At 49.1% G+C, this 25,487-nt stretch overlaps 1 long non-coding RNA gene across 1 annotated transcript in view; it reads right to left on the reverse strand.

Annotated features, from left to right (window-relative positions):
- The window catches only part of LOC136619815 (uncharacterized), a 151,392-nt gene that overhangs the window by 87,463 nt on the left and 38,442 nt on the right, over positions 1 to 25,487 (reverse strand). Inside the window, exon 2 of the long non-coding RNA XR_010791047.1 lies at positions 8,063 to 8,185. This is a non-coding gene — a long non-coding RNA (uncharacterized lncRNA). The remainder of the gene's footprint in view (positions 1 to 8,062; positions 8,186 to 25,487) is intronic.

Here is a 25,487-nt window from a genome sequence, read left to right on the forward strand (position 1 = left end):
AGTAGAAGTGACTCTATGGCCCGTAGGAGATTTGATGGCCTTTATGAGATTTCTTGTTTGAGCTTTTTTAATCGGGGACGATGTAAATTTGCTACCCTTGTTTCCTTGGGCGTAAGAGATATGTTTAAGATATAAGTATTTTTTGTTAAACTTTAGAGATGAGCGAACGTACTCGTCCGAGCTTGATGGTCGGGTGAATATTAGCGTGTTCGGGATGCTCATTACTCTTAACGAGTATCACGCGATGTTCGGGTTACTTTCAGTTTCCTCTCTGAGACGTTAGCGCGCTTTTCTGGCCAATTGAAAGACAGGGAAGGCATTACAACTTCCCCCTGTGACGTTCAAGCCCTATACCACCCCCCTGCTGTGAGTGGCTGAGGAGATCAGATGTCACCCGAGTATAAAAGTCGGCCCCTCCCGCGGCTCGCCTCAGATGCCTTGTGAGTTAGCTGAGGGACAGTGCTGCTGGTGCCGGAGCTGCTGTAGGGAGAATGTTAGTAGTGAGTGTAGGCTTCAAGAACCCCAACGGTCCTTCTTAGGGCCACATCTATCCGTGTGGAGGCTGCTGTTAGCAGTGTTGCCCTTTTTTTTTTTTTTCAAAATCGGCTGTGCAGAGCATTGCGCCCTGCAGTAATACTACAGGGACAGAATTGTGTAGGCAGGGCCAGAAGACATATATTATTGATTGAATATAGTCAGTGGGTCTTTTCTTTACCAAAAAAAGGGAAACATTCTATTTGGCCTGCCTCTGACAGTCCTCAGCGTTCTGGGTACGTGTGTGGTGGGTGCAGAACGTAAACAGAAATCATACGCAGCCAGCTACGTTTAACAGCAGGCTTGCGCCAATTTCTTTCCTGCCTGGGAAAAATCACCGCTCTGCTGTAGTTAATAACTCTGCAACCCTGCAGTTCTGTGACACATTTGCAGGGCCAGAAGACATATATTATTGATTGAATATAGTCAGTGGGCCTTTTCTTTAACCAAAAAAGGGAAACATTCTATTTGGCCTGCCTCTGACAGTCCTCAGCGTTCTGGGTACGTCTGTGGTGGGTGCAGAACGTAAACAGAAATCATACGCAGCCAGCTACGTTTAACAGCAGGCTTGCGCCAATTTCTTTCCTGCCTGGGAAAAATCACCGCTCTGCTGTAGTTAATAACTCTGCAACCCTGCAGTTCTGTGACACATTTGCAGAGCCAAAAGACATATATTATTGATTGAATATACGCAGTGGCCTTTTCTTTAACCAAAAAAGGGAAACATTCTATTTGGCCTGCCTCTGACAGTCCTCAGCGTTCTGGGTACGTGTGTGGTGGGTGCAGAACGTAAACAGAAATCATACGCAGCCAGCTACGTTTAACAGCAGGCTTGCGCCAATTTCTTTCCTGCCTGGGAAAAATCACAGCTCTGCTGTAGTTAATAACTCTGCAACCCTGCAGTTCTGTGACACATTTGCAAGGCCAGAAGACATATATTATTGATTGAATATAGTCAGTGGGCCTTTTCTTTAACCAAAAAAGGGAAACATTCTATTTGGCCTGCCTCTGACAGTCCTCAGCGTTCTGGGTACGTGTGTGGTGGGTGCAGAACGTAAACAGAAATCATACGCAGCCAGCTACGTTTAACAGCAGGCTTGCGCCAATTTCTTTCCTGCCTGGGAAAAATCACCGCTCTGCTGTAGTTAATAACTCTGCAACCCTGCAGTTCTGTGACACATTTGCAGGGCCAGAAGACATATATTATTGATTGAATATACGCAATGGGCCTTTTCTTTAACAAAAAAAAGGGAAACATTCTATTTGGCCTGCCTTTGACAGTCCTCAGCGTTCTGGGTACGTGTGTGGTGGGTGCAGAACGTAAACAGAAATCATACGCAGCCAGCTACGTTTAACAGCAGGCTTGCGCCAATTTCTTTCCTGCCTGGGAAATCAAATCACTGGTAATACAGCATGCTGAGGGGCAGGGGTAGGCCTAGAGGACGTGGACGCGGCCGAGGACGCGGAGGGCCAAGTGAGGGTGTGGGTACAGGCCGAACTCCTGATCCAGGTGTATCGCAGCCGACTGCTGCGCGATTACGAGAGAGGCACGTTCCTGGCGTCCCCACATTCATCGCACAATTAATGGGTCCACGCGGGAGACCTTTATTAGAAAATTAGCAGTGTGAGCAGGTCCTGTCGTGGATGGCAGAAAGTGCTTCGAGCAACCTATCGTCCACCCACAGTTCTGCGCCGTCCACTGCTGCAAATTCGAATCCTCTGTCTGCTGCTCCTCCTTCCTCCCAGCCTCCTCACTCCACTACAATGACACATGCTCAGGAGCGGGAACACTCCCAGGAACTGTTCTCGGGCCCCTGCTCAGATTGGGCAGCAGTGGTTCCTCTCCCACCAGAGGAGTTTATCGTCACTGATGCCCAACCATTGGAAAGTTCCCGGGGTCCGGGGGATGAGGCTGGGGACTTCCGGCAACTGTCTCAAGACCTTTCAGTGGGTGATGAGAACGATGACGATGAGACACAGTTGTCTATCGGTGAGGTAGTAGTAAGGGCAGTAAGTCCGAGGGAGGAGCGCACAGAGGATTCGGAGGAAGAGCAGCAGGACGATGAGGTGACTGACCCCACCTGGTTTGCAACGCCTACTCAGGACAGGTCTTCAGAGGGGGGGGGGCAAGGGCAGCAGCAGGGCAGGTTGCAAGAGGCAGTGTGGTGTCCAGGGGTAGAGGCAGGGCCAGACCGAATAATCCACCAACTGTTTCCCAAAGCGCACCCTCGCGCCACGCCACCCTGCAGAGGCCAAGGTGCTCTAAGGTCTGGCAGTTTTTCACAGAGACGCCTGACGACCGACGAACAGTGGTGTGCAACCTTTGTCGCGCCAAGATCAGCCGGGGAGCCACCACCAACAGCCTCACCACCACCAGCATGCGCAGACATATGATGGCCAAGCACCCCACAAGGTGGGACGAAGGCCGTTCACCGCCTCCGGTTTGCACCGCTGCCTCTCCCCCTGTGCCCCAACCTGCCACTGAGATCCAACCCCGCTCTGAGGACACAGGCACTACCGTCTCCTGGCCTGCACCCACACCCTCACCTCCGCTGTCCTCGGCCCAATCCAGCAATGTCTCGCACCGCACCGTCCAGCCGTCGCTAGCGCAAGTGTTTGAGCGCAAGCGCAAGTACGCCGCCACGCACCCGCACGCTCAAGCGTTAACCGTCCACATAGCCAAATTTATCAGCCTTGAGATGCTGCCGTATAGGGTTGTGGAAACGGAGTCATTCAAAAGTATGATGGCGGCGGCGGCCCCGCGCTACTCAGTTCCCAGTCGCCACTACTTTTCTCGATGTGCCGTCCCAGCCCTGCACGACCACGTCTCCCGCAACATTGTACGCGCCCTCACCAACGCGGTTACTGCCAAGGTCCACTTAAGAACGGACACGTGGACTAGCACAGGCGGGCAGGGCCACTACATCTCCCTGACGGCACATTGGGTGAATTTAGTGGAGGCTGGGACAGAGTCAGAGCCTGGGACCACTCACGTCCTACCCACCCCCAGAATTGCGGGCCCCAGCTCGGTGGTGGTATCTGCGGCGGTATATGCTTCCTCCACTAAACCACCCTCCTCCTCCAACGCAACCTCTGTCTCGCAATCAAGATGTGTCAGCAGCAGCAGCGCGTCGCCAGCAGTCAGTGTCGTGCGTCGTGGCAGCACAGTGGTGGGCAAGCGTCAGCAGGCCGTGCTGAAACTACTCAGCTTAGGAGATAAGAGGCACACGGCCCACGAAGTGCTGCAGGGTCTGACAGAGCAGACCGACCGCTGGCTTTCGCCGCTGAGCCTCCAACCGGGCATGGTCGTGTGTGACAACGGCCGTAACCTGGTGGCGGCTCTGCAGCTCGGCAGCCTCACGCACGTGCCATGCCTGGCCCACGTCTTTAATTTGGTGGTTCAGCGCTTTCTGAAAAGCTACCCACGCTTGTCAGACCTGCTCGGAAGGGTGCGCCGGCTCTGCGCACATTTCCGCAAGTCCCACACGGACGCTGCCACCCTGCGGACCCTGCAACATCGGTTTAATCTGCCAGTGCACCGACTGCTGTGCGACGTGCCCACACGGTGGAACTCTACGCTCCACATGTTGGCCAGGCTCTATGAGCAGCGTAGAGCTATAGTGGAATACCAACTCCAACATGGGCGGCGCAGTGGGAGTCAGCCTCCTCAATTATTTTCAGAAGAGTGGGCCTGGTTGGCAGACATCTGCCTGGTCCTTCGAAACTTTGAGCAGTCTACCCAGGTGGTGAGCGGCGATGCTGCAATCATTAGCGTCACCATTCCTTTGCTATGCATCTTGAGAAGTTCCCTGCAAAGCATAAAGGCAGACGCTTTGCGCTCGGAAACAGAGCCGGGGGAAGACAGTATGTCGCTGGATAGTCAGAGCACCCTCCTGTCTATATCTCAGCGCATTCAGGAGGAGGAGGAGGAGCATGAGGAGGATGAGGAGGAGGGGGAAGAGACAGCTTGGCCCACTGCTGACGGTACCCATGCTGCTTGCCTGTCATCCTTTCAGCGTGTATGGCCTGAGGAGGAGGAGGAGGAGGAGGAGGAGGATCCTGAAAGTGATCTTCCTAGTGAAGACAGCCATGTGTTGCGTACAGGTACCCTGGCACACATGGCTGACTTCATGTTAGGATGCCTTTCTCGTGACCCTCGCGTTGCACGCATTCTGGCCACTACTGATTACTGGGTGTACACACTGCTCGACCCACGGTATAAGGAGAACCTTTCCACTCTCATTCCCGAAGAGGAAAGGGGTTCGAGAGTGTTGCTATACCACAGGACCCTGGCGGACAAGCTGATGGTAAAATTCCCATCCGACAGCGCTAGTGGCAGAAGGCGCACTTCCGAGGGCCAGGTAGCAGGGGAGGTGCGGAGATCGAGCAGCATGTACAGCACAGGCAATACAACAGTCTTTAAGGCCCTGGACAGCTTTATGGCTCCCCAGCAAGACTGTGTCACCGATCCCCAGTCAAGGCTGAGTCGGCGGGAGCACTGTAAAAGGATGGTGAGGGAGTACGTAGCCGATCGCACGACCGTCCTCCCTGACGCCTCTGCCACCTACAACTACTGGGTGTCGAAGCTGGACACGTGGCCTGAACTCGCGCTGTATGCCCTGGAGGTGCTTGCTTGTCCTGCGGCTAGCGTCCTGTCAGAGAGGGTGTTTAGTGCGGCTGGGGGAATCATCACAGATAAGCGTACCCGCCTTTCAACCGACAGTGCCGACAGGCTTACACTCATCAAGATGAACAAAGCCTGGATTTCCCCAGACTTCTCTTCTCCACCAGCGGACAGCAGCGATACCTAAGCAATACGTAGGCTGCACCCGCGGATGGAAGCATCGTTCTCTCTCACCATCCAAAACGGGGACATTTCTGCTTCATCAATCTGTGTATAATATTCCTCCTCCTCCTCCTCCTGCTCCACCTCCTGAAACCTCACGTAATCACGCTGAACGGGCAATTTTTCTTAGGGCCACAAGGCTCACTCATATAATTTTTCTTAAAATTTTTTATACGTTTCAATGCTCTTAAAAGCGTTGAAACTTTAACTTGAACCAATTTTTCGTTAAACTGGGCTGCCTCCAGGCCTAGTTACCACTTAAGCCACATTAACCAAAGCGATTAATGGGTTTCACATGCCCTCTTGGTTGGCCATGGCCAATTTTTCGGATGTACATTAGTACTGTTGATACAGCAATTTTTGTGGGCCCTCGCCTACAGTGTAATCAAATTAATTTTTAGCCCACCTGCATTACAGCTGACGTTACATCCGCTGTGTTGGGCAATGCAATGGGATATTTTTATGTACCGCCGGTGGCTTCCTGGCACCCACCCATGCTGTGGGTCCACAGAGAATTCTAAATGCATCTGTTTCCACTTCTAAAGGACCCCAGTCAGACTGGGGCATGCAGTGTGGGCCGAAGCCCACCTGCATTAAGCACAACATTACTACCTCAGCTGTGTTGGGCAATGCAATGGGATATTTTTATGTACCGCCGGTGGCTTCCTGGCACCCACCCATGCTGTGGGTCCACAGAGAATTATAAATGCATCTGTTTCCACTTCTAAAGAACCCCAGTCAGACTGGGGCATGCAGTGTGGGCCGAAGCCCACCTGCATTAAGCACAACATTACTACCTCAGCTGTGTTGGGCAATGCAATGGGATATTTTTATGTACCGCCGGTGGGTTCCAGGGAGCCACCCATGCTGTCGGTCCACAGGGACTTCACAATAGGGAGTTGTACCTGCCTGTGTCTATGAATTAAAAACCGCGGTCTGACTGGGGCATGCAGACACCTTGACAGAATGAATAGTGTGTGGCACATAGGTTCCCCATTGCTATGCCCACGTGTGCAGCTCCTGATGGCGGTGGCACAGGATTATATTTCTCATTGCTTCTGTACAGCATTGTGGGCTATCGCCCCGCCCCTTTTAAAGAGGGTCGCTGCCTAGCCGTGCCAACCCTCTGCAGTGTGTGCCTGCGGTTCCTTGTCATGGCAGACGCACTTATAAATAGACATGAGGGTGGTGTGGCATGAGGGCAGCTGAAGGCTGCGCAGGGACACTTTTGTGTGCGCTGTGGACACTGGGTTGTGCGGGGGGGGGGGGGGGGGGGGTTGGGCAGCATGTAACCCAGGAGAAGTGGCAGCGGAGTGTCATGCAGGCAGTGATTGTGCTTTGTTGGAGGTAGTGTGGTACTTAGCTAAGGTATCCATTGCTAATTAGGGCTTTTCAGAAGTAAAAGTTGTTGGGAGGGGGGGGGCCCACTCTTGCCGGTATTGTGGCTTAATAGTGGGACCTGTGAACTTGAGATGCAGCCCTACATGTAGCCCCTCGCCTGCCCTATCCGTTGCTGTGTCGTTCCCATCACTTTCTTGAATTGCCCAGATTTTCACACATGAAAACCTTAGCGAGCATCGGCGAAATACAAAAATGCTCGGGTTGCCCATTGACTTCAATGGGGTTCGTTACTCAAAACGAACCCTCGAGTATCGCGATAATTTCGTCCCGAGTAACGAGCACCCGAGCATTTTGGTGCTCGCTCATCTCTATTAAACTTAGCTTCCAGAAGAAGCTTAAGTTCTGTTCGGAAAGAAGTGAGTCTCTCTGTGGCGGCTTTACTCTGTGAGAGTTTAGTCAGGCGCTCCAGCTTGGCGATTTGAATAAGTTTATCATCTATGTCTTTTTGTTGCCTCTTCTTTGCTCTGGAGCCAGCTGCAATCAAAAGTCCTCTCATAAAGGCCTTATGGGCCTCCCATATTATCGGGACTGACAAATCTTCTGATGTGTTGAGTTGGAACAATTCTTCCCAGGCTTTGCTTAGCTTGGATCTGTCTTCTACTGAATCAAGGAGAGAGGGGTTGAGTCTCCATCTCCATTCTCGAGGAAGGGAGTCTGGAAGATGGAGAATCAGGTGGACTGGGGCGTGGTCCGATATGGCAATGGTATCAATTAAGGCTTTTTTTGTGCGTTGCAAAAGGGAAGAGGAGACAAAAACGTAGTCTAAGCGCTGGAAGGAGGAGTCGACCTGTGAGAAAAATGTGTAGTTCTTAGAGGACGGGTTGAAGCATCTCCAGGCATCGAGTATATCAAGTTGGGCGAGGGATCAGACGAGTTTACTTAATTTTCTTTGCGATAGCTGGGATTTCCCGGACGATGAGTCCAGACAGGGAGAAAGGACGAGATTAAAATCCCACCCCCAAGATGATCTGACCGCTGGCGAAGTGCTTGAGTGTCTCTAACTGTCTCATAAGCCATTCTATTTGGTCTTTATTAGGAGCGTAAAGGTTAGCGAGGGTTATTTTATTATCGTTAAGGCATACTCTCAGGAAGAGAACCCTGCCTTCCTCATCTGCATAGCAAGCCTCACAGTTAAAATTAAGGGATTTATGTATTAAAGTTGACACTCCTTTGGAGGTGGAGGAGCTATGAAACGCCACCGGGAACTGACCCCCCGGTAGGGATAGGCATCTGTCCCCCTTAAAATGGGTCTCCTGCAGAAACACTACCCCAGATCCATACCTTCTCAGGAGCAGGGCCACGTGGTGCCTTTTGTTTGGAGAATTCAGTCCGTTTACGTTAAAGGTGGTGAACTGAAGAGGTTTCGCCATCCCGGGGATGTGGAGCGGGTCGGCGGTGTCCCTGCTAAGGAAAGAGAAAAGGGAACAAAGTTATGTAAATGAAGGCTTTATCCACCAAGTCCAAAACGGCGTCTCCTGGGCAGGCGCAAGAGTAGGGAGGTGGGGGGGAGGTGTGCAGAGGATTGAAGGAGGAGGCAAAGGGTAGACACAAGAGGGAAGAATGGGTACAGATAATTATGTTGCAAACTGCAACACTGGATTGGAAAATTTAGATCAGCAGGTCCTAAAAGTGCGGACCTTGCTGGGGGTGAGGGCGAGTTGTCCGGGCCTTATAGGAAGGTCCACCAACTACGTCAATAGCAGCCTGATCAGGCAGGCGCCCACAGGAACCCAGATTTAAAGAGTGGATGCTGTAGCTAACTATCCGCTGCTAAGGAGGAGAAAAAAAAACTGCATTAATGCAATAACTTGTTTAGAACAGCAACAGCAATAACATTACGTTCAAAGTACCAGTGGCCTAATACCACATTTAGGAGGAGACATGTCCAACATGGCTATGCTTCTCAAAGTGTTCGTAGACGTCAGAGGTAGAAAAACAGAAGTAGCCAAAACAGGAGGGTAAAGGGGCCGACGGGGTGTCAGATGGATGACAAATTGGAGAGACTGAATGCCTCCCCTTTCTTCAGCCGTCGGGGGCGGTAGGAAGATCTTTAGCTTTCTTCTTTCTACTTCTGGGCGATTTGAGATTGCTCGCTACTTGCCAAGATTGCGGATGGGCTAAATGAGGGAGCTTAGGGAACTCCGGAAGGGGTAGCCAATTTGGTAAGTCTATCGGGTCCATCTCCAGGTGTTCCCAGGAACTGCTGAGATCGTCTGGGGTACGAATCAGTAATCTGCGGCCCTTGTAAGAGATGTTGATGCCGAAGGGAAAGAGTCACGCGTAGCGAATGTCTCTTGCTCTGAGGGCCTCCAACAGGGGTTGCATAATTCGTCTCTTTGTTAGGGTAGCAGGGGAAAGATCCTGGAAAATTTGAAATCGGAGAGTCCCCATATGTTAAATCTTTATGTTGTCTGGTAGCTTTCAGGACAGCAGACGTGTCTTGGAAAGTGAGGAGCCTGCAGATAACATCTCTGGGGGGCTCTGTTGGAGGGGGGAGGGGTCTAAGAGCGCGATGGATGCATTCCACAGGGATTGTCGCTGCTCTATCCTGCCCAAGAAGCTGACCAAATATTTCTATGGCAACTTTAGACAGGGCCTCCGCTGCCCAGGATTCGGGTATGCCTTTAAAGCGTACATTACACCTCCGATTACGGTTCTCCAGATCCTCCTGGAAAATGAGGGCTTTATTTAAGTTGTCATGCTGCTCCTTTAATACTTTAGCCATGGCCAGGGCATGAGATGTTACTGATGCAGAGGCAGACTCTAACTCTTCAACTCTGCTGCCCATCTGCCTTATATCTTCTTTTATCTCTGTCAGCTCACTGATAAGGGGGCGCAGAGCTTTTGTTATCAGCTCTTTCATAAACCCCCGGGATACAGTTCCTGAGTTCTCCTCATCAGGGGATAGTTCTCCCTCCCCCTCCTTACTGTAAGCAGAAGCAGCCTCCGAGGCCGGCGCCATCTTGTTGGATGAGTGAGGAGAGCGGGAGCTCCGTTCTTTCAGAAAGCGCTGCATCCCCGTCTGGTTTTTAGATGTCCTAGGCGTGCTGGTATGTTCTCCTCCCTTGTCCTTTAGCAGTTTGGGCATTTTGCTGCTGTTAGCGGTGCTGAGGGTCTCCTGCGGGTGCCGTGTTGAGGGAGCTCCGGTCTCAAGCGGCCATTACGCTCCGCAGTCAGGCTCCGCCCCCCACTTTCTGATGTTTTCAGGTGATTCACACAACCTCCCGCATGTGAAGCATCAGTCACTTTGAAAAATGCTTCAATGGGGTGTGTTACTCAAACGAGCTCTCGAGCATTATGAAAAGTTTGACTCCAGTAACCAGCACCCGAGCATTTTGGTGCTCGCTCATCTCTAAAGATGTGTGGAAAAAGTATGCTTTAGGCAGAAAACACACACTGGAGGCTGTTTAAGGCTAGAAATGAAGCTAAAAGCATGTTTCTACATGATGCTCGTGTGTTTGGTGCAGAGATTCAAGATGTTTGAAAAAGTATGTTTTAGGCAGAAAACACACTGAGGGCTGTTTAAGGCTAGAAATGAAGCTAAAAGCATGTTTCTACATAATGCTCATGTGTTTGGTGCAGAGATGCATGATGTATGAGAAAGTATGTTTTAGGTGGAAAACACACACTGAGGGCTGTTTAAAGCTAGAAATGAAGCTAAAAGCATGTTTTTACATGATGCTCATGTGTTTGGGGCAGAGATGCAAGATGTGTGAAAAAGTATGTTTTAGGCAGAAAACACACACTGAGGGCTGACTAAGTCCACAGCTCGAGCTTTAACCTCTTGGCAAGATCTTATTTCTCTTGCATAGATGCAGTTAGAGTTGCTAATATGTGAGAGTTTTTCTTATAAAATCTGATGGAATTTGGAGACATTTGATTGCGGCTGTAGCTTTGGGCACCAGCAGCCCACATAAGGTGAAAGTGTATTAAAGGGAAGCTCTAGTATTTTGGGGGGAGGTTTATATAGGGAGTTGGCAGGCTTACCCAACCACCCTGGTACCTTCATGCCCAGTGGCTATGGTAAACTGTCTTTTTTCTCCCACCTGTAGGTCTTTACCGTGACTCATAAAATCATAGAATAAAATGGTAGTGTTGGAAGTGACCTCCAGGGTCATTGGGTCCAACCCCCTGCTCAGTGCAGGATTCAATAAATTATCCCAGACAGATATTTGTCCAGCCTTTGTTTGAACACTTTCATTGAACGAGAACTCACAACTTCCCATGGTAACCCGTTCCACTCATTGATCACCCTCACTGTCAGAAAGTTTTCTCTAATATCTAATTTGTGTCTCCTCCCTTTCAGTTTCATCGCATTGCTTCTTGTCTTACCTTGTGCAAATGAGAATTGGGCTGATCTCTCTGCACTGTGACAACCCTTCAGATATTTGAGTCTCCTCAAGGAAATATTTAAGTCTCCTCTCAGCCTTCTTTTTTGCAAGCTAAACATTCCCAGATCCTTTAACCGTTCCTGATAGGACATGATTTGCAGACCGCTCACCATCTTGATAACTCTTCTCTGAACTTGCTCCAGTTTGTCTATGTCTTTTTTTAAAGTGGGGTGCCCAGAACTGGACACAGTATTCCAGATGAGGTCTGACTAAGGAAGAGTACCTTAACCTTGGGTCCCTCATCGATCACAGTGGCAGCTCGACAGGTGAGATAAAGTGTAGATTAGCACTGAGGCATACAGCCATGGTGAGCATGGGCCCAATATGGAAGTGTTATGATGTTCCCGTCGCCATGAAACAAAGGTTAATCATAGCCATCATCTTCCCGATTGCAATATATGGCTGTGAGGATAGTAGAAAAATTGACGGTTTCAAGCTGTGGTGTTGAAGAAAACATCTAGGAACCCCCTGGACAGCTAGTTCTAGACTGTATCAACCTGAGGTGAACCTAGGAGGCAAGATCACGAGACAGAGGCATGATGGAGGCGAATTCACTGAAAAAAATATATACTTAGAAGGGTCAGTCATAGAAAAAAACAGGGAAGACAAAAGCGACATTGGCTTAACTGATGTCCATCAAGAAAGACACGGGAATGGACATCAGGCAATTGTAGGCCAGTCCTCTCCATGTTTTTACAACTGCTTTCAGAGTATCTAAGTGTTGGACACAACTGAACGGATAGAATTTGAAAATTCCTTAATTGTACACCATAAAAAACATCCACAAATAATTGCAAATTGTTAAAACTTCCACACAAATATACCTCAGCCATCAACATGCTTTTTTACGGACCTCACCAATTGCCTGCACATACATCTTCTTAAGGTAGTGACAAGCTCCTGTTCTATCTGCCAAGAGAGGAGAAACTTCAGATCCCGGCATTTTAACCCCTTACATGTCACATTCAATAGCAACTGCAGCATGTAAGCAGATGACAGGGAAAGGAACCAACCCATCATCACCCTGCAGTGCAATCATAAGGTACCAATGGGCTCGCATGGCAGCTGGAAATCTGACAAAGGCCTCCCTGTCTGCCGTGTAATTCAGTCTATTAGACCCCACAGGGTCTAATAGGCTGCTGCCATAGGCCTAGTAGAATACATTTCAGAAATAATGCAGTGTACTATTCTAGTAAATTTTGTCCCTTGAGGGACTCAAAACAGTATCAAAAATAGTTCAATAAAGTTTAGTATGAAAAAAAAAGTGAGTTTAAAAAAAATACAAATTTCCCCCACAAAAACCTTTTTTAAATGGATTAGTACCAAGATTTAAAAAAAAACAAAAAAAACATGAATGTATTATTGCTTTCATTAGCAACCCAAGCAATGAAAATATTTTATTTATCTCGCTTCTTAAATGCTCTAAAAATATATATTTTTAAATTGCTATTTTTCTTTTTTCACCTCCCGAAAAAGGTAATAAAAGCAATCCAAAAGTCACATGTACTTCAGAATGGAACCAATAAAAACTACAAATCTACTCGCAAAAAAAAAAAGAAAGACCCCACAGATGTGCACTGCCGGTAAAATAAGAAGGTCACAGGTGTCAGGATGCGGTGATGCAGATTCAATGATTTTTCTTCACAACTGTAGTGAATGTTTTTAATTTGTTCACACTAAAAATGTAATCTGGTTATTACAGTAATCATGCGGAGTTATCAGGTTATTTTTACCGAATGGTGAGCGGTGTGAAAACAAAACCCCCAAACATTGGTGGAATTTCTGGATGCTTTTTCTATCCCCTTAAAAAATCTGTAATACAGGTTTTACAATACATTATATGTACACCAAAGTGTAGCCAGTAACATCTCCTAGACATTATATAGATCCCAGAGTGTGGCCAGTACTATGTCCAACGCATTATACGTACAACAGAGTGCCGCCTGTAACATCTCCAACACATTATATGCACCCCAGAGTCGTGCCATTAAAAAATGCAATTCGTCTCATACAGTGATTTCAGGGAGTTATGGCTCTTGCAACAATGTGACAATGAAAGTCACTTGGTCGTTAATGCAAAAAAAATAGGCCATTCACTACAAGGGGTTAAAATCCAATGATTTCAGGAAAGCATTCCCTATGGTAGAGTAAGCAAAAATAAGTAGGTCACATGTTTAAAGAATAGAGATGAGCGAGCATACTCGCTAAGGGCAATTACTCGATCGAGCATTGCCCTTAGCGAGTACCTGCCCGCTCGGAAAAAAAGATTCGGCTGCCGGCGGTGGGCAGGGAGCGGCGGGGGAGAGTGGGGAGCAAAGGAGGGGAGATCTCTCTCTCCCTCTCTCCCCCCCCCCCATTTCCCCCTGCTTACTGCCGCAACTCACCTCTCACCCGTACCGGCAGCCGAACCTTTTCTTCCGAGCGGGCAGGTACTCGCTAAGAACAATGCTCGATCGAGTAATTGTCCTTAGCGAGTATGCTCGCTCATCTCTACTAGAGAACATAAAATACTGCAGCATGAGAGGTACCGTATATACCGGCGTATAAGACGACTTTTGAACCCCGAAAAATCTGCTCTGCAGTCGGGGGTCGTCTTATGCGCCGGTAATACAAAAAAAAAAAAGTGTAAAAAAAAAAAAATTTATTACTCACCTCCCACGGCGCTCTGTCGCGCTCCGGCAGGATGTCGCTCGCTCCGGCAGGCTGTCGCTCGCTCCTCGTCCCCGGCGCAGCATAGCTTTCTGAATGCGGGGCTTGAAATCCCCGCTTCCAGAAAGCTAGTACACACGCCGGCAGCCATGACAGCATTGAATGGCTGTGATTGGCTGAAGGCGCACGTGTTAGCAATCACACCCATTCAATGATGTCATTGAATAGTGTGATTGGCTGAAGCCACGTGTGCTTTAGCCAATCACAGCCATTCAATGATGTCATGGCTGCCGGCGTGTGTATTAGCTTTCTGGAAGCGGGGATTTCAAGCCCCGCATTCAGAAAGCTATGCTGCGCCGGGGACGAGGAGCGAGCGACAGCCTGCCGGAGCGAGCGACATCCTGCTGGAGCGCGACAGAACGCCGGGGGAGGTGAGTAATGAATTTTTTTTTTTTTTCTCCACTGTATACCGGCGTATAAGGTGACAGTTGGGGGGTCGTCTTATACGCCCCGTCGCCTTATACGCCGGTATATACGGTAAATGTGATTCCACTGAAGTCATAACTAAATAATTCAGTAGGAGTCTTAGAGAAGATCAGCAACAGCGCTCGCTGCAGTGTTCACAGCCCTTCTTTACCTCTGAGGGCTCATGAGTGTTTTTACGCACATATATACGTGCATAAAAAAAACCCGCGACCATGTCCATTGCCACCCATATGTTCTATTCTTTGTTGGTGCGATTTTTTTTTTAATGACGAATGCAGCACGGATGTTTTTATGCGCGTATATACAAGCTTAAAAACGCCCGTGTAACTGAGCCCTTATAGTTTTACTCATTGGAGTGTTAGTCATTGACTCTTTCTGACGTATGCCAAACTGTGAAAGCGTAAAAGTGGCTGTGCGGGTGAGGCCTTTCAGCAAGGTGATAAAAAAAATCAGTGTGATCTTATTTTTCCATTTTGCATTAGTTGTTTGGTTGCTCTTTGCATGTGTGGCAGAAGCATTGTGGGCAATGGGATTTCTACAACAAAGCCTGCATAACTCAGAGCAGCATCTATGAGATCTATAACAAATCTGATGGTTGCATATATAAATTGTAGAGATGAGTGTAAGGAGAATGTATGTGTTTATCAAAGAGAAGACGATCCCAGATCTCGTGCAGAAGTCTGGACCCAGGAGAAATACAAATTACACCAGCCTGTGCGGTATCAAGTGATTTCTAATTTATTCTAAGGTGTTCGAAGTTTATATATCATAAATGATATCACAGCAAAAGTATATACCTCCAAGATTAATAAGAATACATAATAGGCTAAAACAAAAATGATTAACCTAAGTTACACCTCTTAAGGCGCTACTATAACATACAATGAGACCGTTATGAATTCAGTGAAAAGGAATGCAAGGGAGGCAGTCTGGAGATTATTATCTTGTCTGTCTACCCCGTAATGGTATAGAAAAGGTTTCGTTTAACCCCTTCACTACTTATACTAGTACCATGCTATATCTTTCTAGTCTACAATCCAATAAAAGAACAATTAACTGATACATTGATCTACAATTTTCTTAACAATGAGCGAGCACCAAAATGCTCAGGTGCTCATTACTTGAATCGAACTTTTCGTAATGCTCGAGAGCTCGTTTCGAGTAACAAACCCTATTGAAGTCAATGGGGGACTCAAGCATTTTTGTATGGGACCAATGCTCCGCATAGCTGATGACTTGTGAAACACCAGAAAATATCAGAAAGTAATGGAAACACCACAGAAACGGGTAGGAAAGGGCAGGGGCATCATGCATGGCTGCATCTGAGGCTCCCAGTTCCCACTATCAAGCCAAAATGGGGGCAAGAGTCTGGCAGTCACCCCCCTAACACTTTACCACTTTACTTGGGACAAACCCTCATTAGCAAGGCACACGCACTGGTGCATCTTAGCCAAGCACTACCTGCATACCTGCAACCAAGAACAATCACTGCCTGTGGGTGACACTGCTGCCTCTTCTCCTGGGTTACATGCTGGCATTGCAGTCCAACCCCCCCCCCCCTGCACGACCTTGCGTCCACAGCGCACACAAAAGTTTCCCTGCGCAGCTTTCAGCTGCCCTCATGCCACACGCTCGCTTCATAGCCACACCACCCTCATGTCTATTTATAAGTGCGTACTGGGTGAGGAGGAGCCGGAGGCACACACTGCAGAGGGTTGGCAGGGCCAGACAGCGACCCTCTTTGAAAGTGTGGGCGATAGACCACAATGCTGGTGAGAATTGATGATACATTGATGTAAGATCATCATTCCAATCCCGTGCCACCTCCGTCACAAAATTGTCAGGAGCCGCAAATGTGAGCATAAAGGGGACTCAGGTGCCAGCACTTCTACACATCTCCACAATTCAGTAATACTCTGTGTGGGAAGCATGAGAGCAGGCCCAGCGTCAGGCTCGGTCCCAGCCTCCACCTTGTGTGACCCAAGGTGCCGTGAGTTAAATAGCTATGGGAAATTCATTGGTCCCCACACACTTCATTCTGTGTAGATGTCAGATAGCTCAACACCGAAATGGGAAGTCCTTGAGTTCCTTGGGCTCGCCTATGCTGTAGGTGCTGGAAGAAATCAGAGTGCCCAAACATGGCAGAGTTTCACCTCGCCAAGGACCCCGGCCCACATTTCTACCCTAATCAGTAAGTGTATTTATGCCAGACAGGTAAAACAACGCAATGGGAGTTCTTTGTGCACCCACAGCATAGGCGAGCCCAAGGAATTCAAACATGGTATTACACATGAGAAAATCAGAGTGTCCAAACATGGCAGAGTTTCACCCCGCCAAGGACCTCGGCCCACTTTTTAACCTAGTCAGTCAGTGTATTTGTGCCAGACAGTTAAAAAAACACCGCAATGGAAAGTCTTTGTGCACCCACAGCATAGGCGAGCCAAAGGAACCCAAGGAAAGTATTAAACATAAAGAAATCAGAGCACCCAAACACGGCAGTTTCATCCTGCCAAAGACCTCAGCCTTGGCTCACAACCTCATTAATCGTGGGCATAAAGCGGACTTCGATGCTAGTGCAGCTGTGAACGTTTCATTAATGAAGTAATGGTCCTTTTGTTTTGCCCAAACCAGTGGCTCAGATAACTGTGGTAATACGAGAGAAAATCCATGTTGCCCAGTGCTGATCCCCAGACCCCAAGCAGGAGGAGGGGGTGGCATAATAAGGCCAAGAAACCATGACCGAGGTAGGACCCGCAATACTCTGTGTGGGAAGTACGTGAGCAGGCCCTGGGTCAGGCTTGGACCCAGCCTCCACCTTGTGTGACCCTCCACCTTGCCGTGAGTTAAAAAGCTATGGGAAATTCATGGGTCCCCACACACTTCATTCTGTGTAAATGTCAGATAGCTCAACACCGCAATAGGAAGTCTTTGAGTTCCTTGGGCTCGCCTATGCTGTGGGTGCACAAAGATGCTATTATACAGGAAGAAATCAAAGTGCCCAAACACGGCAGAGTTTCACCCCGCCAAGGACCTTGGTCTTGGCCCACATTTCTGTAGCAAAAGTATAGACAGACCCCTGTTACATTTCTGTAGCAAAAGTATAGGCAGACCACTGTAACATTTCTGTAGCAAAAGTATAAGCAGACCCCTTATCTGTGCAATAAATGTCTCACACTCCCCATTCACGCATAAATCCTGGGGAATAATTTAACCCAGTATTCAGCGTGTCAAAAGTTGTTATCAATTTATATTCCCAAATTCCTCATTGGTTTTGCGACTTGAAACTACCCTTCAAAATCAAAACTCTTATATCTCCTATGTTATGTCCATGGTTAGAAAAGTGCTCTTCCACAGGCAATTCTCTTTTTCTGTGTTTAATCGTGTGGCGATAAGATCTCATCCTTGCTTTCAGTCTTTGCCCCGTTTCTCTGACATAAAGACCCCCAACAGGACATTTACTGCACATGATCAGGTACACAACATTGGACGTGGAACATGTGAATGTCCCTGGGATCTTATAGTCCTGCTGTGTGTTGGGGATCCTTATCCTGTCCGCAGTCAGTCGATGTGAGCAACCAAGGACATGACATAGGAGATATGAGAGTTTTGATATTGAAGGGTGGTTTCAAGTCGCAAAACCACAGAAGAATTTGGGAATATAAATTGATAACAACTTTTGATACGCTGAATACTGGGTTAAATTATTCCCCAGGATTTATGTGTGAATGGGAAGTGTGAGACACTTATTGCACAGATAAGACCCCCATCAACAGTAATTCAGGGACTATAAACTTTCACTCCCGTATCACTGTTTAGTTAAAAATGCTTGTGTACCTCTCGTAGCATTCCTGGCCTGACCCCCCCCCCCCCCCCCTCAGCAGTAATTCAGGGACCATATAACTTTCACACCGCTATCAGTGCCTAGACAAAAAAAAGTTTGTTTGCTGTTGCAGAATTCCTTTTAAATGCAAGCAATCACATCCATATATATGCCTTGTCATAAGTATGTATGTTATAAGTGTGTATAAATATTCATGCCTCTTCAGATATATTCCATTTTTAGCCTGACGAAGAGCCCAAGAGGTTCGCAAGTTGGCTATTACATCATGTATTTTTGTTAGCCAATAAAAGGTAACATATCTACAAGCTTATGTGCTTTCTCTTGCTGGGTACAATCACATTTTGCTATACTGGCTAACACGGTACCAAACCTTTGTTTTCATTATAGCAAGAGTATAGGCAGACCCCAGTAACATTTCTGTAGCAAAAGTATAGGCAGACCCCTGTAATATTTCTGTAGCAAGGGTATAGGCGTACCCCAGTAACATTTCTATAGCAAGAGTATAGCAGACCCCAGTAACATTTCTGTAGCAAAAGTATAGGCAGACCCCTGTAACATTTTTTGTAGCAAAAGTATAGGCAGACCCCCTGTAACATTTCTGTAGCAAACGTATAGGGAGACCCCAGTAACATATCTGTAGCAAAAGGATAGGCAGACCACTGTAACATTTCTGTAGCAAAAGTACCGGCAAACCCCTGTAACAATTCTGTAGCAAGAGTATAGGCGGACCCCAGTAACATTTCTGTAGCAAAAGTATACACAGACCCTTGCAACATTTCTGCAGCAAGAGTGTAGGCAAACCCCTGAGACATTGGTGTGCCAAGAGTATAGGTGAACACCTGAAAAAATTTGGTTACCAAGAGTGTAGGCGATGGCCGGAAAAATGAGTTAGATAACAGTATAGGCAAGGGCCAGAAAAATTGGAGTACCAAGAGTAGAAGTGCACCCCTGAAAAATTGCTCAACCGCGAGGGCAGGTGAAACCCATAAACATTTTTCCCCTCGTCATCCTGACAGCATACACATGGAGGATGTCCGCTGGACACCTGTTGGGACAGGAAGCGGAAAACATACAAAAGGCAACTCCCACCACCGGCTCAGCAGTGTCTTCCTGTCCCTACAGGACAGTCCAAGCGGAAGCCTCCAGGTGTATGCTGGAGGAGAAGAAAAAAAAAAAAAGGAAGAAAGAAACTCCCATGCAGCCTGCCCGCCCGTGGGGGGACGACTCTCTGTTCGGGCTGGCAGAGCTTGCGCGGTTGAGACCCTACGTGGGGACCCTCACCCGCAGGACCTAACCAGCACCACGTTCCCTGCGGGGAAATCCTTCCCCAGTGCGCTGCCCAGTGGGGTTGTCGCACTTGGAAGATACAGCTCCGGTACCTGCAAGGCTTGGAAGCCGCCCTCCGAAATGCCGGCGCCTCCAGGCGGGGACCCAGAGCATCTAAGCAGGTATGCCAGCGGGGAGAGAGCGCGCGGCGCGGGTCCAACCGCCGCGCTCGAGCCGGCGCCTCCAAACATAGCCTGTCCTCTTCAGAAGTGTCCCGACGTATGGGGTATCCCCCGGGTCTGACGCGGCGGCATGACGTCAGCGCGGCTGCGTCACGGGGGGGCGGGGCCTCAAAAAAAGGGCGCCAAAATTTGAAAATTCAAAAAAAAAAAAAAAAAGAAGGAAAAGGAAAGCTGGATTGTCCCCGCATGTCTTCTGTCTGCACTTTAGAAGAAGATGTCGGCCAGAGAGGACGCGGAGAGCAGCCTGCTGGTGAGTAGACCTCCTTGGGTCTCGCACCCGGGAGAAGAAAAGAATATCAGGTGCTGGAAAATTCCCTTTTTGCTGTCTCCGTCTCTTAGGACAGAGAAGCACAAAAGGTCAGAGAGGCCAAGAAGCGAGTGCGCAAGTGTTCAGTCTTCTTGCGGCGACTAGACGAGGGCCACACCAAGCCCTTATGCGCAGACTGCATGGAGAAAGTGGTCCGTGAGGAAGGCTCCTCAGGCATATCGGATATCCGATCTATGATCCGTGAGGAAATTGAAGCCTCTCTCTCATCTCTTTCCTTTCCGCCCCCCACAAAAAGGGTAAGGCGGTCACGGATGGAAGAGTCAGACTCTGAGGAAGGGCTCTTAGAAGATTCCCTCTCAGAATCCATGCCGCCGATGGAGGACGCAAGGAAGTACTTCTTCTCATCGGCGGACCTGGGGCAACTATTAACCGCGGTCCGACGCACCATGCAGGTGGAGGAAGAGACGCCGCAGCAGCCATCCTTTCAGGATAGCCTGTTCCGGGGACTCCTACCGCAGCCCAAACCGTCATTCCCGGTCAATGACATCTTGAAACAGCTAATCCTGACCGAGTGGAAACAGGCAGAACACAAGTTTTTCTGTCTAAAGAGTTCAAAGATCGGATGGTCTTCACCCCGGAAGACACTGAGTTCCTGGAAACCGTCCCTAAAGTGGATTTGGCGGTCACCAGGGTCTCAAAGAAGGCGGCCCTCCCCTTTGAGGACATTTCCCAATTGCGGGCTCCACTGGATACCAGAGTGGATTCGGCAATGAAAAAGGCCTGGGAGACTGCTGCCCTCACCATTAAAGCCAACATCACGGCCACGTCTGTAGCGAGATCTATGACGGTCTGGTTAGACCAACTCCAGACACTGGTGACTCAAAGGGGCTCGAGGGAAGACATCTCCAACTGCCTTCCCCTCCTCCAACAGGCAACCGGCTTCCTGGCAGATGCCTCTATGGAGTCAGTGAGGTTCGGGGCCCGTTCAGCAGCGCTCTTGAACACAGCCAGGAGGGCCGTCTGGGTAAAGGCCTGGACGGGGGACAATGCCTCAAAGAACAGGCTCTGTTCCTTGCCCTTCCAAGGACGCCGGATCTTCGGGCCTTCCCTGGATACACTCCTAGAGAAGGCATCAGACAAGAGTCAGGGACTACCATCAGAGAAACCCTTCAAGCGGCCTTCCTCCTCCTACCCTCCTCCCTTCGTTCCCCCTAGAACATACAGGGGGAAGGGAAAAACCGGACGCTGGTCCTACCCCAAAGGCGGAAAGGGTGAGAATCAGCCCTCCGGGATCCGGCAAGTGGGAGGTAGACTTAGGGGGTTCGCCAGTAAATGGAGCGAAATAACCTCCAATCCCTGGGCCTTACGCCTAGTCTCGGAGGGCTATAAAATTGAATTTTCCTGCCCTCCTCCCAGGAGGTTTGTGGTTACCCCCTGCCAGTCACCTGCGTCGGCTCGGGCTCCTCCAGTCGGGGGTACGGGACCTGTTGTCCCTAGGGGTCATCACTCCGGTTCCCGCAGAAGAACTGTTTAAGGGGTGCTACTCCCTCTTGTTTCTCATCAAAAAACCTAACGGTTCCTATAGAACCATAATTAACCCGAAACACCTGAACAAATCTATAGCATACCAAAGATTTAAAATGGAATCAGTGAGGTCAGCGATCCCCCTAATCGCACCAGATAGCGTCATGGCCACGGTGGACTTAAAGGACGCCTACTATCACGTCCCCATACACTCAGATTCCCAACAGTTTCTGAGATTCGCCCTGGTGATAGAAGGGTCAGTCTCTCATTTCCAGTTTTCATGCCTGCCGTTCGGGATTTCCTCCGCACCTCGGGTATTCTCCAAGCTAGTGTTAGAGATGGTGGCGGCACTAAGAACGGACAAGGTGCTGATTGTCCCATACCTCGACGATTTCCTGCTCATAGCAGGATCAGCTTCGGAACTCCAGCGCCGGGTCAACCTTACACTCCGCCTGTTCGAGTCATTAGGTTGGATCATCAACTTCGACAAATCCAGTCTTCTGCCCGAACAAAGGAAACAATTCCTGGGAGTCATTCTGGACTCACACCTCCAGTGTTCTTCCCTTCCTCTAGAAAAACAGAAAACGATCCAAGACGAGAGCCGGGCACTTTCGTTAGCCACCCAAGTCTCCCTTAGGAGGGGCATGAGGGTTCTCGGCCTCATGACAGCTTGCATTGGAGTAGTCCCGTGGGCCCAGTTACATTGTAGAACTCTCCAGGACTTCATCCTGAGCAACTGGGATAAATCACCAGCTTCCCTGAATCAGGAAGTCATCCTTACCCACAAAGTAAAGTCCTCTTTGGGATGGTGGACGTCTATCTCCAACCTTGCCAGGGCCACGATTTGGGACCCTGCATCCCCAATATCCATCTTCACTGACGTGAGCGCAACTGGCTGGGGGGCCCACTCAGGCCGTCATTACGTCCAGGGGGGCTGGAACCAGAAGGAAGCTACTCAATCTTCCAATTACAAAGAGCTTTGCGCTGTCTGGAGGGCCATCCGGGGCATCGAGACAGAGATCGGGGATAGACCCATTAAAATCTTTTCAGATAACATAACAACTGTGTCCCTCATTCGCCACCAGGGATCCACGCGGAACCCCCGACTACAAGACCTGGCGGCGAAAGTGCTAGGGGGGATAGAGCAGCGGACCTTCTGTCTCAGCGTACCATGTAAGGGGCCCAGAGAATTCCATGGCAGACGACCTCAGCCACAGGAGGATAGACCCTGGGGAGTGGGCGCTACATCCAGAGGCATTCCAGTTAATTACGGAAAGATGGGGGACACTAAAGGTGGACTTGTTCGCCTCTCAGGAGAACAGTAAGTGTCTCAGTTTTTTTTCCAGGGGGGCAGACGGGGGCTCCCTGGGAATAGACACACTATCCCAGGCGTGGGAGTGGGACCTGGCATACGCCTTCCCACCTATCCCCCTGATCCCTCGGGTTCTAAGGAAGATCCAGGGGTCCCCAGGCTCTGTTATCCTGGTGGCCCCATTCTGGCCAAAGAGACCTTGGTTCCCGCTCCTGGCTGCTCTATCGACACAGGAGCCTCTACATCTGCCGCGGAGAGACGACCTCCTTCAACAGGGTCCCCTGATTTGCCCAAAAGTCCGACAGTTCAGACTGGCAGCCTGGAGGCTGAGCGGGTAAAATACCTGAACCAGGGCCTATCAGGGAGGGTGACCACCACCTTATGTGAGAGCCTCAAAAAATCCACCAGGAATATATACACCAGGGTGTGAGATACCTTCTCTAGGTGGTTGGAGCATAGTATTCACGACCTCCAACAACCCGACATTAATAAGATTTTGGAGTTCCTTCAGGATGGATTGGACATGGGGCTAAAACCGGGTACCCTTAAGGTCCAGATGGCCGCCCTGGGAGCCTTTTTTGACTTCCCCTTAGGCGACCACAGGCTAGTTAAAAAATACCTTAAAGGGGCAGTCAGACTCCACCCCTTTATAAGGAAAACCATGCCCCCATGGGACCTGAACCTTGTTTTGCAGGCCCTTTGCGCACACCCCTTCGAGCCCCTGGAAGAACTCTCAGTTAAGACCCTCTCCTATAAGGTTGCCTTCCTAGTGGCCATTACATCCGCCAGGCGGATCGGGGAAATCCAAGCCCTCTCTATTAAAGCCCCATATATGACCATCTGCCCGGACAAAATAGAGTTCAAGCCTGACCCTTTCTTTCAACCGAAAGTCCTCACAGACTTTCACAGAGAGCAAAGAATAGTACTTCCCTCCTTCTGCCAGGAACCCCGTAACACTACGGAACAGAGGTTCCACAACCTAGATGTGAGACGGGCAGTCCTGAAGTATTTAGAGGTCTCACATACCTTCAGGAAATCTAACAACCTCTTTATTTAATTTCAGGGTCCACGCAGAGGAGGGGCCGCTACTAAGGATTCCCTAGCGCGGTGGGTCAGGAGGGCCATAGAAGAGGCGTACGGATCTCAAGGGATCCCACTCCCGGGCGAAGTTAGAGCCCATTCTACTAGGGCGGTCGCCTGTTCCTGGGCGGAGAGAGCCCAGGCGACAACCGACCAGATCTGCAGAGCCGCCACATGGTCAAGTACCCATACCTTTGTAAAACACTATCGCCTGGATGTGGGGGCCAGCCGTGACACGGCCTTTGGGCGGAAGGTGCTGCAGGCAGTGGTCCCTCCCTAAAGCCCTTGGTTGTTGGTATTCCTCCATGTGTATGCTGTCAGGATGACGAGGGGAAGACAGGAATTAGGTTTACCTGTTAATTCCTTTTCTGGAGTCATCCTGACAACATAGGGGCTTTTCTCTCCCCTTCAGTTAATTTCGACGTGAAGTAACGTATTGTACTATGATTTCGGTATTAAAAGTGATTGGTTAAGCAAAGCCGGGTCACTGTAGTTATTTGGTACACACTGGTGAGCCAGTGGTGGGAGTTGCCTTTTGTATGCTTTCCGCTTCCTGTCCCAACAGGTGTCCAGCGGACATCCTCCATGTGTATGCTGTCAGGATGACTCCAGAAAAGGAATTAACAGGTAAACCTAATTCCTGTCTTTAAAGATACAGCTCACTGTTGCTTAATTTGTAACAGAGCCTGGAGGCAGTCCTGTGAAAAAAATTGGTTTCTGTTAAAGTATCAATACTTTTGAAACTTTGAAAATTGTAAAAAACTTTTAAACAGAGCCTTTTGGGCTGCAGAAAAATTGGCAATTCAGCATGATGAGATGCTGTTTTAGGAGGAGGAGTAGGAGGACGAGGAGTGATATCCGAGAGTTATTGAAAAATATAACTCCCCTTTTTTTTCTCCTGTTGCTGCGAAAAGAATCATTAGTTTCCGCTTCTTTTCGCCAGTGGAAAAGAGAAGTCTGAGTGTAAGCATGTCGGCACTGGCAGTTGACACGTGGGTACGCTTATCCGTGATGATTCCCCCAGCTGCACTAAACAGCCTCTCTCACAAGTCGATAGCGGCAGGGCAGGCCAGAACCTCCAGGGCATACAGTGCAAGTTCGTGCCACATGTCCAGCTTTGACAGTCAATAGTTGTATAGAGCAGAGGCATCACGGAGGACAGTGGTACAATCGGCTCCATACTCCCTCACCATCATTTTACAGTGCTCGCTCCGAAAAGGAAAGTTATACAGTCCTGATTCTCCATATAAGAACACCAACAGTCCTTCTTAGAGTTAAATCTGACTGGGTGCTTCACAGTTATGGCTGGCTGAGAGCAGTAGTGCATCAATTTTTGTATTACGCAATTCGGCCTGTTCCCAGCCTTTCCGTTATAGCGTTCTCAGCCTCAAGTGCTGTACAAGCAGCTCTTACCATAAAACTGCACTCTAACATTTCCTAGCCTATTGCAAACTAGTTCAGTTATACTGTTCTGTGTGTGCTGTGCATAACGCAGAGTTTAGGGACACAGCTATTTCTATAGAAAAAGTTATACAGTCCTGATCCTCTGTATAGGAGCCCCAAAGGTCCTTCTTAGGGCAATGTCTGACCGTGTGTTTTACTGTTAAGGCTGGCTGGGAGCAGTAGTGCATCAATTTTTGTATTACA

This window comes from Eleutherodactylus coqui, chromosome 3, assembly GCF_035609145.1.
Source record: "Eleutherodactylus coqui strain aEleCoq1 chromosome 3, aEleCoq1.hap1, whole genome shotgun sequence".
Taxonomy (NCBI): Eukaryota; Metazoa; Chordata; class Amphibia; order Anura; family Eleutherodactylidae; genus Eleutherodactylus; species Eleutherodactylus coqui.